This window comes from Pseudophryne corroboree, chromosome 8, assembly GCF_028390025.1.
Source record: "Pseudophryne corroboree isolate aPseCor3 chromosome 8, aPseCor3.hap2, whole genome shotgun sequence".
Classification (NCBI taxonomy): domain Eukaryota; kingdom Metazoa; phylum Chordata; class Amphibia; order Anura; family Myobatrachidae; genus Pseudophryne; species Pseudophryne corroboree.
The window spans coordinates 85,806,835-85,821,912 of NC_086451.1; the positions used below are offsets into that span (position 1 = coordinate 85,806,835).

At 41.6% G+C, this 15,078-nt stretch overlaps 1 long non-coding RNA gene across 1 annotated transcript; it reads right to left on the minus strand.

The window, feature by feature from the left end:
• Window positions 1-1,460: 1,460 nt before the first annotated feature.
• LOC134947511 (uncharacterized) lies at window positions 1,461-2,425 on the minus strand. Its single transcript, XR_010182589.1, has 3 exons — window positions 2,323-2,425; window positions 1,744-1,797; window positions 1,461-1,514 (listed from the first exon to the last, which is right to left on the minus strand). It is a non-coding gene; the product is annotated as an uncharacterized LOC134947511 (long non-coding RNA).
• Between the last annotated feature and the right edge of the window lie 12,653 nt (window positions 2,426-15,078).

A 15,078-nucleotide genomic window follows, 5' to 3' on the forward strand; every position in this document is an offset into this window, starting at 1 on the left:
TTTGTTTTGTTTTTGTTTAATATAATAATAATTTGGATTTGGCGGTGTGCAAATTTATTCCTCTCTCTCTCTTACATGAAGCAGGGCTAAGCAGGGCAGCGAGATCTAGCATGCCGGCCAAACTCCATATGCAGTAACCTCTTTTAAGAAATGTCATTTACAATATGGCTATCCCTGCCCCCCAGTCAAAACCTGTTTCTGTAGACACTGCTGTTCAATTAGCAGCAGTTGAATGTGTATTCAGAGTAAAGTGGATTAACTCTATTGTTTAGAAATCTAGTGTCTGCAGAAATGGTGTTTGACTGGGGGGAGGGACAGCCATACAATACTGTGTATGTTATACTGTAAATGACATTTCTTAGCAAAGAGAAAGCCCTCCTTGAGATACATTTCTCTGTGAGTGAAAATTTGCACCAGCAAATCAGCTCATAACTGTCCATTTTCAAAAACAGTCTGTACCATGACAGTTAGGAGCTGATTGGCAATGGCTGAAACATTACTTACCGAGTAACAATGCAGTGCTCAACTAAACAAAGTGGTACTGAACCAATTAACAGCAGGAAAACGAAGCGCTGGGCAGGCGCCCAGCATCCTCTACGGACTACGAGAAAATGATTTACCGGTAGGTACCAAAATCTTGTTCGTCCGAAAGGTTTCGTCACTGAGGGGGCAAGCCCAGCGCGATGTGCATGCGGGGGGAGACGGGGGTGCTGCTCATTTCACCAAACGACCTGCTAGATTGGCCTGCATGCAGGCCAATCTAGCACCAGCGATAGCGATGCGCAGAGCTGTGCATCGCTATCGCAGTGGGTGGTACACACGGAGTGATCATGCTTAAAATCTAAGCAATCTAGTCAAATCTAAGTGATCGCTCCGTGAGTACCCCCCTTAAGTCCCACAAAGCAGGGAGACTTGCCAGCAGCATCCTCTAGGATGTTAGAGAAATACAGGCGTTCCGAAACATACAGTATCTGAGTGAGCCTAATGAATAAATGACATGCCGTTTTTGCCTCGCCGGGAGGGTGGGGGGCAAGCAACGCGGGACCCCGTTGAATACGAGAAAGCAACTTCTCCTATAAAACGTGTGAAAAGTCCCATTTTCAGAACCTTCTGGCCCCCTTGTCCGGCATTGAATACCCCCCTTAGTGTACTAAGGTGGAAACTAACACAAATTATAATAACACAAAATAACTGTAAATTATATAAAAACTTTAATAAAAAAACTTGAAGGAAAAAAACACAATATATTTTTTTTTATAAACAACGTAAAATATAAACAAACATTTGTTGGACCACCGCCCTCAGAATGAGGACCAATCGCCGGAGTTGGTCTGTGAAAATAAAAACAATGTACAGTATTAGAACAGTAAGACAGGTTGAGTACTGTACAGTATACTGTACAGCACTTTATCAAAGTTTATGAACAGTATGCATGTAAAATAACATTATTATGACTGTACCCCTAGTGAGGTTGTCCGGGCCATATCGCCCTGGTCCTGGAACTTGGCCGGTACCTGTTTTATGGGAAAAAAGATAAATGACTGTAAATACTGTACTGTACCAGGCCCCCAAGGAACCCTATAAAGCACAGTTTTGGGGAGGCTCAGCCACAGGAGCAGGGATAGGCTAAAAGACAAGGGGAAGCTGAGGCACAGTGGGAGGTGTAGGATAAGAGGCACAGGGTGGGGAATAAGGTTTAGAAACAGTGGTGAAATGAGCCTTAACTTAACAAAAATGTCTTACCAGGACGAGGCGGGTCCGCAAATGCCGGCGGCGGAGGAATTGGTACAGGGGTGCCTGTATTAAACACATTGGCCACAGCATTACCATTGTCCCCAGCAGTAATCAAACAAAAGCATTCATACCCTCATGGTTTACTTTACATTTCACAAGGTGCAAATCGCACCTTGGGCCTAATTCAGATCGTAGATGTGCTAAATTTAGCACATCTACTGTATGATCAGTTTCACAGACACTGGTAAATCTCAAAAATAAAAATAGACGCTTGCAGGGGTGATCAAGAACCAATTCAAATATTTATTGTCACTGTAATAGGCAAAATCAGTGCTGGGGTCTTCCAATCATAGATTACAGTACAGTATTTGGGCAATCAGAAGTGAATCCTGTCCCTCACCACATACAGTAATTAAAACTAAGGATGACATACAGTACAGTACTGTACAAGCACATTTTACTTTTGTTTATTTATTTGTTTCTAAATTTCTCAATAAGAAAAACTTTTGGCCTAGGGGTGCCGTGACTCAAAAATGTTTGGGAACCACTGGTATAAAGAGTACCCAATAAAGAGAGTACAAGACGTACTGCTTGTGGCGCTGGTCCTCGCTATGGCAGCGAACGAGTGGTGCCGGGCCCTTCGCCACCTTCTCTGCTGCTGGGCCCTTCGCCATCTTATCCGCTGCTGACGCCCTGGGTACAAAAAGGAACGTACAGTGCCCTTAGATACAGTACATTACTGCACATACTGAATGCTGTAACAGTAAATAATGGCTGAGGAGGTGCTTAGGTACACGGGGTAACGGTCATTGGGTGCACCACACTAAGGTTGACAGTCATTATGTTATTATGTCGACCACTAATTAGAAGTCTTACTGTAGGACTTAATGTTTAATGGGCATTGTGGTGTGTGGCATAATGTATCACGAACATTGCGGTGTGTCATAATGTGTCACAGGCACTGGTGTTTCTATAATGGGTGCAATGTGTGTAGAGGGGGCCCCCACCACACACAGTGCACCCATTTGGGTAATACTCACCTCTCCGGAGTCCCCCGCCGACGTCACAGGTGCTGTTAAAACTCATTTTCACAGAGTTCTGCGCATCCGCAGTAGAGAAATCTCTGTGAAAATGGCCGCCGTACCATTTTCCCGGAGATCTGTGCATGCGCAGTAGAGTCTGAGCCCTCTACTGCTAGGGGGCACGGTGCACTAATTGGGGTTCCCCGTCACTTTCCGGACAAAACAACACAAAAAAAAAAAACTCATGTCGACCTTCCAACCCTGTCGACCTAGGTACTGTCGACCAATAGTGGTCGACCTAAACATTGTTGACCTAGTTTCTGTCGATTCTATGATCCACACCTATATCATGGGCATTGTAGTATGTAGTATAATGTTTCAGGGGATTGCAGTGTGTGGCATAATGTATAAGGGGCATTGCGGTGTGTGGCATAGGGTATAACGAGCATTGCGGTATGGTGTGTGGCGTCCAGGCATGGTTCCGTTATGAATGGTCGACCATGTTAAGGTCGACAATCATTAGGTCAACCACTATTGGTCGACAGTGACATGGTCAACATGCACTCATGGTCGACACATGGCAATGGTCGACACATGAAAAGGTCAACATGAATGTTTGGACTGTTTTTGGTGTCGTTTTCTTCATAAAGTGACGGAACCCGAATTAGTGTACCGCATCTCCTTTCATGGCTCGCTTCGCTCGCCATGCTGCGAGCAAGGTGCCTCGCTCCGCTACCGCTGTGCTCGGCACAGGTTACTATTCCAAATCGTAGTCCTCGTGTACGGTAAAGCATGAAAAAGTAAAAAAATCTATTTTTAAAAAAAGCCATGTCTACCTTTTCATATGCTGACCTGTCATGTCGACCATTTTCATGTGTCAATCATGAGTCCATGTCGACCATGTCACTGTCGACCACTAGTGGTCGACCTAATGACCTAATGACTGTCGACCTTAACATGGTTGCCCATCCAAACAGATTCCTTCGGGCACAATTTCTAAACTGCCGTCTGGAGGAGGGGCATAGAGGGAGGGGCCAGCCCACACGTTTAAAGTCATTTAGTGCCGATTGCTCCTACAGACCTCTCTATACCCCATGGTACTAAATGGACCCCAGCATCCTCTAGGACATTAGAGAAATGTACATTACTTAAATACATGAGTAATAATGTGCAGTACTGGACTGTACTTACTCCTCAGGGACAGCCGCAGTAATTCCAGTTTCCTGGGCTCCCTGGTGACCAGATCACTCCACTTCCTCTGGAGTGACCTGAGGCTGCGGGACTGGCCATATTTTGCTTGGATCTCACGACGGGCTTTATTGTAAGCCCGCCGCTTCTCCAAGTTCGCAGCAAATGGCCGGTCCCGCCACCTAAGCAGGATCAGAAGCTCCCCTCTGAAGTAGCGTCTCCCTGCCATTTTTTCCTGATGTACAGTAAGACGCCGGATGCAGTCCGCGAACCAAGGATTGAATCTGTAGCCCACAATAAGTGCAAACTGAATTTGCTTCCCCACCGCCTGCAATGTGTTGTACCCATAACGGATTTTATCCGGTGTCTGTGTACAAAACATAATGGAGCCCAGCTGGAAATAATAAACAGACCAAACAAGTGTATTTCTTAAAAAATAATAATAAATAAATAAATCCCCCCCCCCCCCAAAAAAAAAAAAAAATCTCTGGAACACAGGACGCACGCATTGCAAGCGGACACTGTAACCACTATGCCAGTGCTGCACATGTTCTGAGTTGGCACTCCAGGTAAAACTAAATATATGGTGTGTTGTGATGTGTTGTACTATTAACGGATTTTGTCCGGTGTCTGTGTACAAACCATAATGGATGGTCACCAAGATGTCACATTAATGACATAGAGATCCAGTGGCATTGTGCATTACATATTTAGGGCTATTTGAAGCAAATGAACCGGAAATGATGTCCGAAATGTTTAGGCTTCACAATAACAGATATTTTCCCCAATGTAACGACAATATTGATAGTGATCGGGTTAGTGCTTTGTTACAATGAGCTCAGCTGGAAATAATAAACAGACCAAACAAGTGTATTTCTTTAAAAAAAAAATATAAAAATGAATTCACCAAAAAAAAAAAAAAAATCTCTGGTGTCAACAGCAATTCGAACACAGGACGCACGCATTGCAAGCGGACACTGTAACCACTATGGCAGTGCTGAACATGTTCTGAGTTGGCACTCCAGGTAAATATATGATGTGTTGTGATGTGTTGTACTATTAACGAATGTAACGACAATATTGATAGTAAACGGGTTAGTGCTTTGTTACAACGAGCTCAGCAGGAAAGAATAAACAGAAAGAATCCACACAAAAAATAATTCTGGTCCCGCTAGGATTCGAACCCGTCAGCCAATCAGCAGGTAGCGCTACGAAGGGTCCGTTGGCTATTTGAGGCATTCGCCATAGAGTTTAGGAAAAACAACATCTGGTGGACAGAAAGTAGAATGCATGTTACAATTATAACGTGACGTCACATTTACAACGCAACTTATAACGGGAGTTATAGCGCAAGGAGCTGGCGCGAGTTGCATGGCGCCCGCTATGCGGTACGCAGCAACGATTTATCAGGACATATCTGTATATATATATAAAACATACCCAAAGAGACATGAGTATACTGGGTCCTAGAGTCAAAATTATGTCGATTTCTGCTTGACGGGTCCTGTAGAATATGCAATGGACAGATGATGCCGACTTAAGAGGCATATGGAAGGCTGAGGATTGTGTGGAGAAGGGTTCTCGGACCTGGTCTCCACAGCTATAGCTGGTAATTCTGATTTTTTGCCTTATATTCCTGCACTGCCTAGGAAAGCACAACATTATCAAATGCAGCCTTTTGAATAAAGAAACAAGAAAGTCCGAGGTGCGTCCTTTCTTGCCAGAGGCGGGGGCAGAGGAAAGAAGCTGCACAACACAGCTAGTGCCCAGGAACAGAAATCCTCCCCGGCCTCTACAAAATCCACTGCATGTCGCTGGGGCTCCACAGGCGGAGCTAGGCCCGGTGGGGGCACGCCTTCGTAAGTTCAGCCACAAGTGGGTTCACTCCCTGTTAGATCCCTGGGCAATAGATACTATGTCTCAGGGATACAAGCTGGACTTTGAGAAGATGCCCCCTCACCGACGGCCCTGCCGGCTTCCCCCCACGAGAGGGAAACAGTGTTAACTGCAATTCATAAATTGTATCTTCAACAGGTGGTGGTCAAGGTTCCCCTCCTTCAACAAGGAGGGGGTTATTATTTGACCATGTGGTAGTCCCGAAACCGGACGGTTTGGTCGGACCCATATTGAATTTTAAATCCCTGAACATATACCTGAAAGGGTTCAAGTCAAGTTCAAGATGGAATCGCTAAGAGCGGTTATTGCAAGCCTGAAAGGGGGAGATTTTATGGTGACTCGGGACATAAAGGATGCATTCCTTCATGTCCCCATTTATCCACCTCATCAGGCGTACCTCAGAATTGCGGTACGGGATGGTCATTACCAATTTCAGATGTTGCCGTTTGGTTTCTCCATGGCCTTGAGAATATTCACCAAGGTAATGGCGGAAATGATGGTGCTCCTGTGGAAGCAAGGTGTCACTATTATCACGTACTTGAACGATCTCCTCATAAAAGCGAGATCAAGAGAGCAGTGGCTGAACTCTCTATCGGGAGAAAAAGGTTTATCTCCCGATACAGAGAGCTCAGGAGCTCGTGACACTGGTCAGAAATCTATTAAAACTAAAACAGGTGTCAGTGCATCACTGCACTCGAGTCCTGGGAAGGAGGGTGGCATCATACGAGGCCATTCCCTTCGGCAGGTTCCATACCTTCCAATGTTACTTACTGGACAAGTGGTCCGGATCACATCTTCGGATGCATCGGTTAATCACCCTATCCCCCAGAGCAAGGGTGTCTCTCCTGTGGTGACTGCAGAGTGCTCACCTTCTCGAAGGTCGCAGATTCTGCATTCAGGACTGGGTCCTGGTGGCCACGGATGCAAGCCTCCGAGGGTGGGGGGCAGTCACACAGGGAAGAAATTTCCAAGGGCTGTGGTCAAGGCAGGAGACTTGCCTTCACATCAATATGCAAAAAATGGAATTACAAAGTAATTGCCTTTGGCGCTCGTAGTGAGTTGCTTTTCCTATAGCAGCTAATTTAACGGGGTTAGTGAGACCCCCACAACTAAAATACCAATAAACAAGAAATAGCGCTTGGAAACTGGATAAAAATAAACTAACAATTTAATCAAGAATTGAAAATACATGTATACTGTTGCAACAGATATTTAAAACAAAAATAAGTGCAATTGAAATTTAGGGCATAGTATAGCACTGCATGAAGTTTAAAAAGTCCCATATACTTAATATGGATTCAATGCTGTTGGCCGGTACTCAAAAGAACCAGTTCTTCCCCAAAATAAGTGCCACAGTCCAGGAACAATTGTAAGCGAATGATATTATTACCAACTGCAGTTAGAATCGACCTGATTAGCTTGGTTCAAGATGCCACTTGGTCCAATTGATCGCTCAGGTCCCAAATTTTTGCAGATGTTCAAATCGCTGATGGCAGAGTTCCTATATCCGTCTTCTAGGCGTTTGTAGGGGTGTGAAGAATGAGAGTCCAGCCAATCCACCGATGCGTTTCGCTGTTTAGCACAGCTTTCTCAAGGTGATAAGTTGCAGTGACTGAATGCCCTTTATATAGCAGTGCTAATAGCCCATGTGAAACAGGTGTGTCAGATTACAAACTTATAAACAATGTATAAAATAAAATTCTATCCAGTTTCCAAATGAAGTGACAGACTTTGAGACTATAAAAACAATAAAGCGTCTTATTTTTCTAAATGTAAAGTACATTTTTTCTGTGTGTAAACAATATTAATGTAGTTAGGTTCCGGTTTCCGATCACGTGATCGCAGGTTGGTTTCCTGTATTTGGAGCGCAAATCCGCTCTAATTTCCTGTATATGGAACGCAGATTCGTTCCTATTGGTTGGCGCCCGGTCACGTGACCGGCACAGAGCCACACCTCCGATCGGCCCAGCATCCTGTTGCTAGGTGATGGACCGCGCAAAGGACCCTGCCCCAGACACGTAACCGGACGCTCATCATGACATTGTGTCGCACTCATGGTCTTCGTCACTGGATTCATTTTAAAATCACATGACCGTCCGGGCCCATAGTTATATAAACATTTCATACGTTAGATTAAACGGGTGGTCTTCTGTTTGCCGGCGGTCGGGCTCCCGGCGCTCAGTATACCGGCGCCGGGAGCCCGACAGCCGGCATACCGACACTTATTTTCCTTCGTGGGGGTCCACGACCCCCATAGAGGGAGAATAAAATAGTGTGGCGCGCGTAGCGCGCCACCGTGCCCATAGCGTGGCGAGCGCAGCGAGCCCGCAAGGGGCTCATTTGCGCTCGCCAAGCTGTCGGTAAGCCGGCGGTCGGGCTCCCGGCGCCGGGATGCTGGTCGCCGGGAGCCCGACCGCCGGCCAGCCGTAGTGAACCCAGATTAAACAAATATATTATATTTCACAAAAAAACGGACCTTGTAAGATAAACTGAACATAACATCAGTACATAAGTATAATAAATATACAATGTCATATAGATATATCCAAGATAATTTATATTATAAATACGGGGATTGGTGCCATCTTGTGGAGAAAAATAAATATTACACTCTCCACCTAGTTTTTAATCAACATATCCTAAACTTATTTTTATCAGGAGCTCATTTGTTATTTCCTACTCATTTTTAATAATTACATTTTATTTATCCTATATACACAAGATAATATGTGTTATTGTTCCAAAAAAGCACACTGTTTTTAGCATCCCAAGAGAAGAGAATATCCAAATTTTTGGAAAAAGGAGTGTTATTCCACTTCTTAAATAGCTTAGTCTCTGTTAAAAAAAAAAGGGGGGCTATATTTAAAAGAACATACACAGATATGGATATATGAAATCATATCAATAAATAAATAAATATATACAAGAATAAATATATCAACAATAGAACAAAACTAAACTAAAGGACTGCATTCAGCTCAAGTGCCTCGTTAGGCCACTGGGAAAGAGTGTATTTAACTGAAAGGTCCAAAAATTTTTCCTGTCTGCAGAGTCTAGTATACCTATCACCCCCCCCCCTAGTTGTTTTTGGGATGTGTTCTAAACCTGTGATTATTAGGGTAGATGGATCCTTATTATGATAAAGGGCAAAATGTCTAGATACGCTATGTTTTGTTACACCATTTGTAATGTTTCTTCTGTGTTCCATGAATCTTGTTTTTAACATCCTGGTTGTTCTGCCTACGTATTTTAACTGGCAGTCACAGTGCAGGAGATACACAACCCATTTGGTATTGCAGTTGATAAAGCTTTTTATCGAAATATTTTTCCCTTCTATGGGTAAATGAATAATATTAGTTCTATCACAAGTATGGACGCATGTAGTGCATCTTGTTGCTCCACACTTATAAAAACCTTTTATCTTGTTTTTTAACCAAGTGGAACCCTTATCATGTGTATCTCCATTAGGTCTTAATTGGCTTGGTGCCAGTATGGTTTTTAAAGATTTATTTTTCCTAAAAACGAAGTCAGGCTTCAAAGGCAAAATATCACACAGGACCGGATCACACCGCAGCATATGAAAGTTACGTTTAACTGCGGATCTAATCTCATTGGATCTTGAATTAAATTTCGAAATGAAGGCCCATTCTTTATTTATCCCTGTTGATTTGTTTTTATCTTTATCTTTCAAAACTAGTAAAGATTCTCTATCTAAGTCCAATACTTCTCTCATAGCTTGGTCCAACAAATATTGAGGATAATCTTTGTATTGCAATGACTTTATTAGAGTGTCTGCTTGTTTGATGAAAGACTCTATAGTGGAACAATTTCTACGGAGACGTAGCAATTGTCCTTTGGGTATATTGTTCTTCCACGCCACATGGTGTGCACTCCTATAATTCAAAAAGGCGTTACACCCTACTTCTTTAACAAAATTGGAAGTATGAATCTGGCCATTGACAATTTCAATAGTCAAATCCAAGAAGTCAAGTTTAGAGAAACTAGAAGAAGAAGTGAAAACTAAATTATAAGTGTTGGTGTTGAGATAATCAACAAAATTTGTGAAAGAAGAAATATCCCCATCCCAAATAATAAATAGATCGTCTATGTATCGGCCATAGAGGACCAGGCCCGCACCAGGCCCCACCCCCCAGAGGAGCTCCTCCTCCAACTCACCCACATAAAGGTTGGCATAACTAGGTGCGAACCTGGTCCCCATGGCCGTACCCATAATCTGACGATAAAAAGTGTCAGAAAAAAGAAAATAATTATGTGACAGAATAAAAGAAATAGAATCTAGGAGAAACTTCCTGTGTCTCTCGGTGAGGTCTCCATCGCGGTCTAAAACTTTCCTAATAGCCTGAACACCAAGTCCCGGAGGGATGTTGGTGTACAGGCTAACCACATCAAGTGTAGCCATGAGGTAAGAGGGCTTCCAAGATATTTCTTTAATTAATTGTAAAAAATGCATTGTATCACGAACATGAGACCTCAACCTAGAGACACGAGGTTGTAAGTATCTGTCAACATAAGCTGAAAGATAAGAAGTTAAAGAGTTAACACCCGAAACAATGGGACGTCCAGGAGGTGCAGTGAGGGACTTGTGAATTTTGGGTAAGTGATAGAAAATAGGAATAGTCGGAAATGCTGGAAACAAAAATTTAAACTCCTCCTTGGATATGACACCATCGTCTAGTGCATCTGTAAGTAGATGATGCAATTCACTTAAATAGAAAGGAGTGGGATCACCTGGTAAGACATGGTAGAATTGGTTGTCCAATAATTGTCTATGGGCTTCATTTATATAATCAATTTTGTTAAGTATAACTAGGCCTCCGCCTTTATCCGCTTCTTTGATGACTATCGAATTGTCCTCTGTTAGTTTTTTTATAGCTTGTTTCTCCCATTTTGATAGATTATTTTTAGGCTTATTTTTTGTAAGACAGATGGATCTGAAGTCTTCAAGGGTAGCTTTGTAGAAAGTTTCTACTTGGCTACTCTTGAAGCTTATAGGGAAGAAGTCTGATTTTGCTCTGCATGAACTTTTATCGATTTCAAACAATTTTTGAGGAGACTCCTGACGGCTATCTTTTTCTAATTCCTCCAATATTTTTAGAGCAGGGTCGTCTGTAGAATCTAGCACTATATGTAAGGTATTTCCATCTAAACTGCTATCTTTCTTTCTGGCAAAGAAGCGTTTTCTGCAGAGGGTTCTAACAAAACGGTTAAGATCCACATATAGGTCAAATAGGTTTGGTTCTTCAGAGGGGGCAAATTTTAAGCCTTTTGATAAAAGGGAGAGTTCTGCCTCGGATAATTTTTTTGAGGATAATTGAAGATACTTTTAACATTATTGGATCTATTAGTCCTGTTTAATTTCTTAGATCTCTCCTTTTTACCTCCCCGTTTTCCTCTGAACTTGGGTTTCTGTTTCTTTTTAGGGTGTAATCCTGATTCTTTTTGGGCCACGATCTCTCCCAATTGTGGTGGGGACGCCGGTCCAAAAAGGAGGAGGAAGAAGCGGCTGGAATACTATCATTTGCTTCTTTGTATCCCCCAGTATACTGTCCTTTTGGACGTGCTCCTGTTTGATAAAATCTACTATTTGGACCCGAATGATGGGAAGTCCCAGTAGATGTGTGAGATGGTGATCTAGTATCATTATTTCTAGATAGTTTTTCCTGTCTCCAATTAGTATCTTTGGTGGACTTATCATTAGTGTCCCTGGATGTCCTATATTTATTCTTAAAGGACCTAACGCTACCATTTTTGTAATCATCTAAATCACGTTTAAATTTAGAACATTTTGACTCAGTAATTGTCAGTTCAAATTTTAGTACCTTTTCTGCTATTATACGATCTCTTTCTATATACTCTTGTGTTGTTTTAGAGACCTCTAGCTTTTTCTTTATTGTATCTATTTCAGTGACCAATTGATCTACTTTTTTATTCCTGTATTTAATAACCACTTCCATGAGACTGAGTGTGCATTTATCTATAATGCCTTCCCATTCATCCTGGAATTCTGGTATATCCTGAAAAATGGAGGGTTTGAATAAACGTAATCCCCTGGGTATGATTTTTTTATCTACTTACAACCTCGTGTCTCTAGGTTGAGGTCTCATGTTCGTGATACAATGCATTTTTTACAATTAATTAAAGAAATATCTTGGAAGCCCTCTTACCTCATGGCTACACTTGATGTGGTTAGCCTGTACACCAACATCCCTCCGGGACTTGGTGTTCAGGCTATTAGGAAAGTTTTAGACCGCGATGGAGACCTCACCGAGAGACACAGGAAGTTTCTCCTAGATTCTATTTCTTTTATTCTGTCACATAATTATTTTCTTTTTTCTGACACTTTTTATCGTCAGATTATGGGTACGGCCATGGGGACCAGGTTCGCACCTAGTTATGCCAACCTTTATGTGGGCGAGTTGGAGGAGGAGCTCCTCTGGGGGGTGGGGCCTGGTGCGGGCCTGGTCCTCTATGGCCGATACATAGACGATCTATTTATTATTTGGGATGGGGATATTTCTTCTTTCACAAATTTTGTTGATTATCTCAACACCAACACTTATAATTTAGTTTTCACTTCTTCTTCTAGTTTCTCTAAACTTGACTTCTTGGATTTGACTATTGAAATTGTCAATGGCCAGATTCATACTTCCAATTTTGTTAAAGAAGTAGGGTGTAACGCCTTTTTGAATTATAGGAGTGCACACCATGTGGCGTGGAAGAACAATATACCCAAAGGACAATTGCTACGTCTCCGTAGAAATTGTTCCACTATAGAGTCTTTCATCAAACAAGCAGACACTCTAATAAAGTCATTGCAATACAAAGATTATCCTCAATATTTGTTGGACCAAGCTATGAGAGAAGTATTGGACTTAGATAGAGAATCTTTACTAGTTTTGAAAGATAAAGATAAAAACAAATCAACAGGGATAAATAAAGAATGGGCCTTCATTTCGAAATTTAATTCAAGCTCCAATGAGATTAGATCCGCAGTTAAACGTAACTTTCATATGCTGCGGTGTGATCCGGTCCTGTGTGATATTTTGCCTTTGAAGCCTGACTTCGTTTTTAGGAAAAATAAATCTTTAAAAACCATACTGGCACCAAGCCAATTAAGACCTAATGGAGATACACATGATAAGGGTTCCACTTGGTTAAAAAACAAGATAAAAGGTTTTTATAAGTGTGGAGCAACAAGATGCACTACATGCGTCCATACTTGTGATAGAACTAATATTATTCATTTACCCATAGAAGGGAAAAATATTTCGATAAAAAGCTTTATCAACTGCAATACCAAATGGGTTGTGTATCTCCTGCACTGTGACTGCCAGTTAAAATACGTAGGCAGAACAACCAGGATGTTAAAAACAAGATTCATGGAACACAGAAGAAACATTACAAATGGTGTAACAAAACATAGCGTATCTAGACATTTTGCCCTTTATCATAATAAGGATCCATCTACCCTAAGAATCACAGGTTTAGAACACATCCCAAAAACAACTAGGGGGGGGTGATAGGTATACTAGACTCTGCAGACAGGAAAATTTTTTGGACCTTTCAGTTAAATACACTCTTTCCCAGTGGCCTAACGAGGCACTTGAGCTGAATGCAGTCCTTTAGTTTAGTTTTGTTCTATTGTTGATATATTTATTCTTGTATATATTTATTTATTGATATGATTTCATATATCCATATCTGTGTATGTTCTTTTAAATATAGCCCCCTTTTTTTTTTAACAGAGACTAAGCTATTTAAGAAGTGGAATAACACTCCTTTTTCCAAAAATTTGGATATTCTCTTCTCTTGGGATGCTAAAAACAGTGTGCTTTTTTGGAACAATAACACATATTATCTTGTGTATATAGGATAAATAAAATGTAATTATTAAAAATGAGTAGGAAATAACAAATGAGCTCCTGATAAAAATAAGTTTAGGATATGTTGATTAAAAACTAGGTGGAGAGTGTAATATTTATTTTTCTCCACAAGATGGCACCAATCCCCGTATTTATAATATAAATTATCTTGGATATATCTATATGACATTGTATATTTATTTTACTTATGTACTGATGTTATGTTCAGTTTATCTTACAAGGTCCGTTTTTTTGTGAAATATAATATATTTGTTTAATCTAACGTATGAAATGTTTATATAACTATGGGCCCGGACGGTCATGTGATTTTAAAATGAATCCAGTGACGGAGACCATGAGTGCGACACAACGTCATGATGAGCGTCCGGTCACGTGTCTGGGGCAGGGTCCTTCGCGCGGTCCATCACCTAGCAACAGGATGCTGGGCCGACCGGAGGTGTGGCTTTGTGCCGGTCACGTGACCGGGCGCCAACCAATAGGAACGAATCTGCGTTCCATATACAGGAAATTAGAGCGGATTTGCGCTCCAAATACAGGAAACCAACCTGCGATCACGTGATCGGAAACCGGAACCTAACTACATTAATATTGTTTACACACAGAAAAAATGTACTTTACATTTAGAAAAATAAGACGCTTTATTGTTTTTATAGTCTCAAAGTCTGTCACTTCATTTGGAAACTGGATAGAATTTTATTTTATACATTGTTTATAAGTTTGTAATCTGACACACCTGTTTCACATGGGCTATTAGCACTGTTATATAAAGGGCATTCAGTCACTGCAACTTATCACCTTGAGAAAGCTGTGCTAAACAGCGAAACGCGTTGGTGGATTGGCTGGACTCTCATTCTTCACACCCCTACAAACGCCTAGAAGTCGGATATAGGAATTCTGCCATCAGCGATTTGAACATTTGCAAAAATTTGGGACCTGAGCGATCAATTGGACCAAGTGGCATCTTGAACCAAGCTAATCAGGTCGATTCTAACTGCAGTTGGTAATAATATCATTCGCTTACAATTGTTCCTGGACTGTGGCACTTATTTTGAGGAAGAACTGGTTCTTTTGAGTACCGGCCAACAGCACTGAATCCATATTAAGTATATGGGACTTTTTAAACTTCATGCAGTGCTATACTATGCCCTAAATTTCAATTGCACTTATTTTTGTTTAAAATATCTGTTGCAACAGTATACATGAATTTTTAATTCTTGATTAAATTGTTAGTTTATTTTTATCCAGTTTCCAAGCGCTACTTCACATTAATATCCTGGAACTAAGGGCCATATACAATGCCCTAAGTCAAGTGGAGACCCTGCTTCGCGACCAAC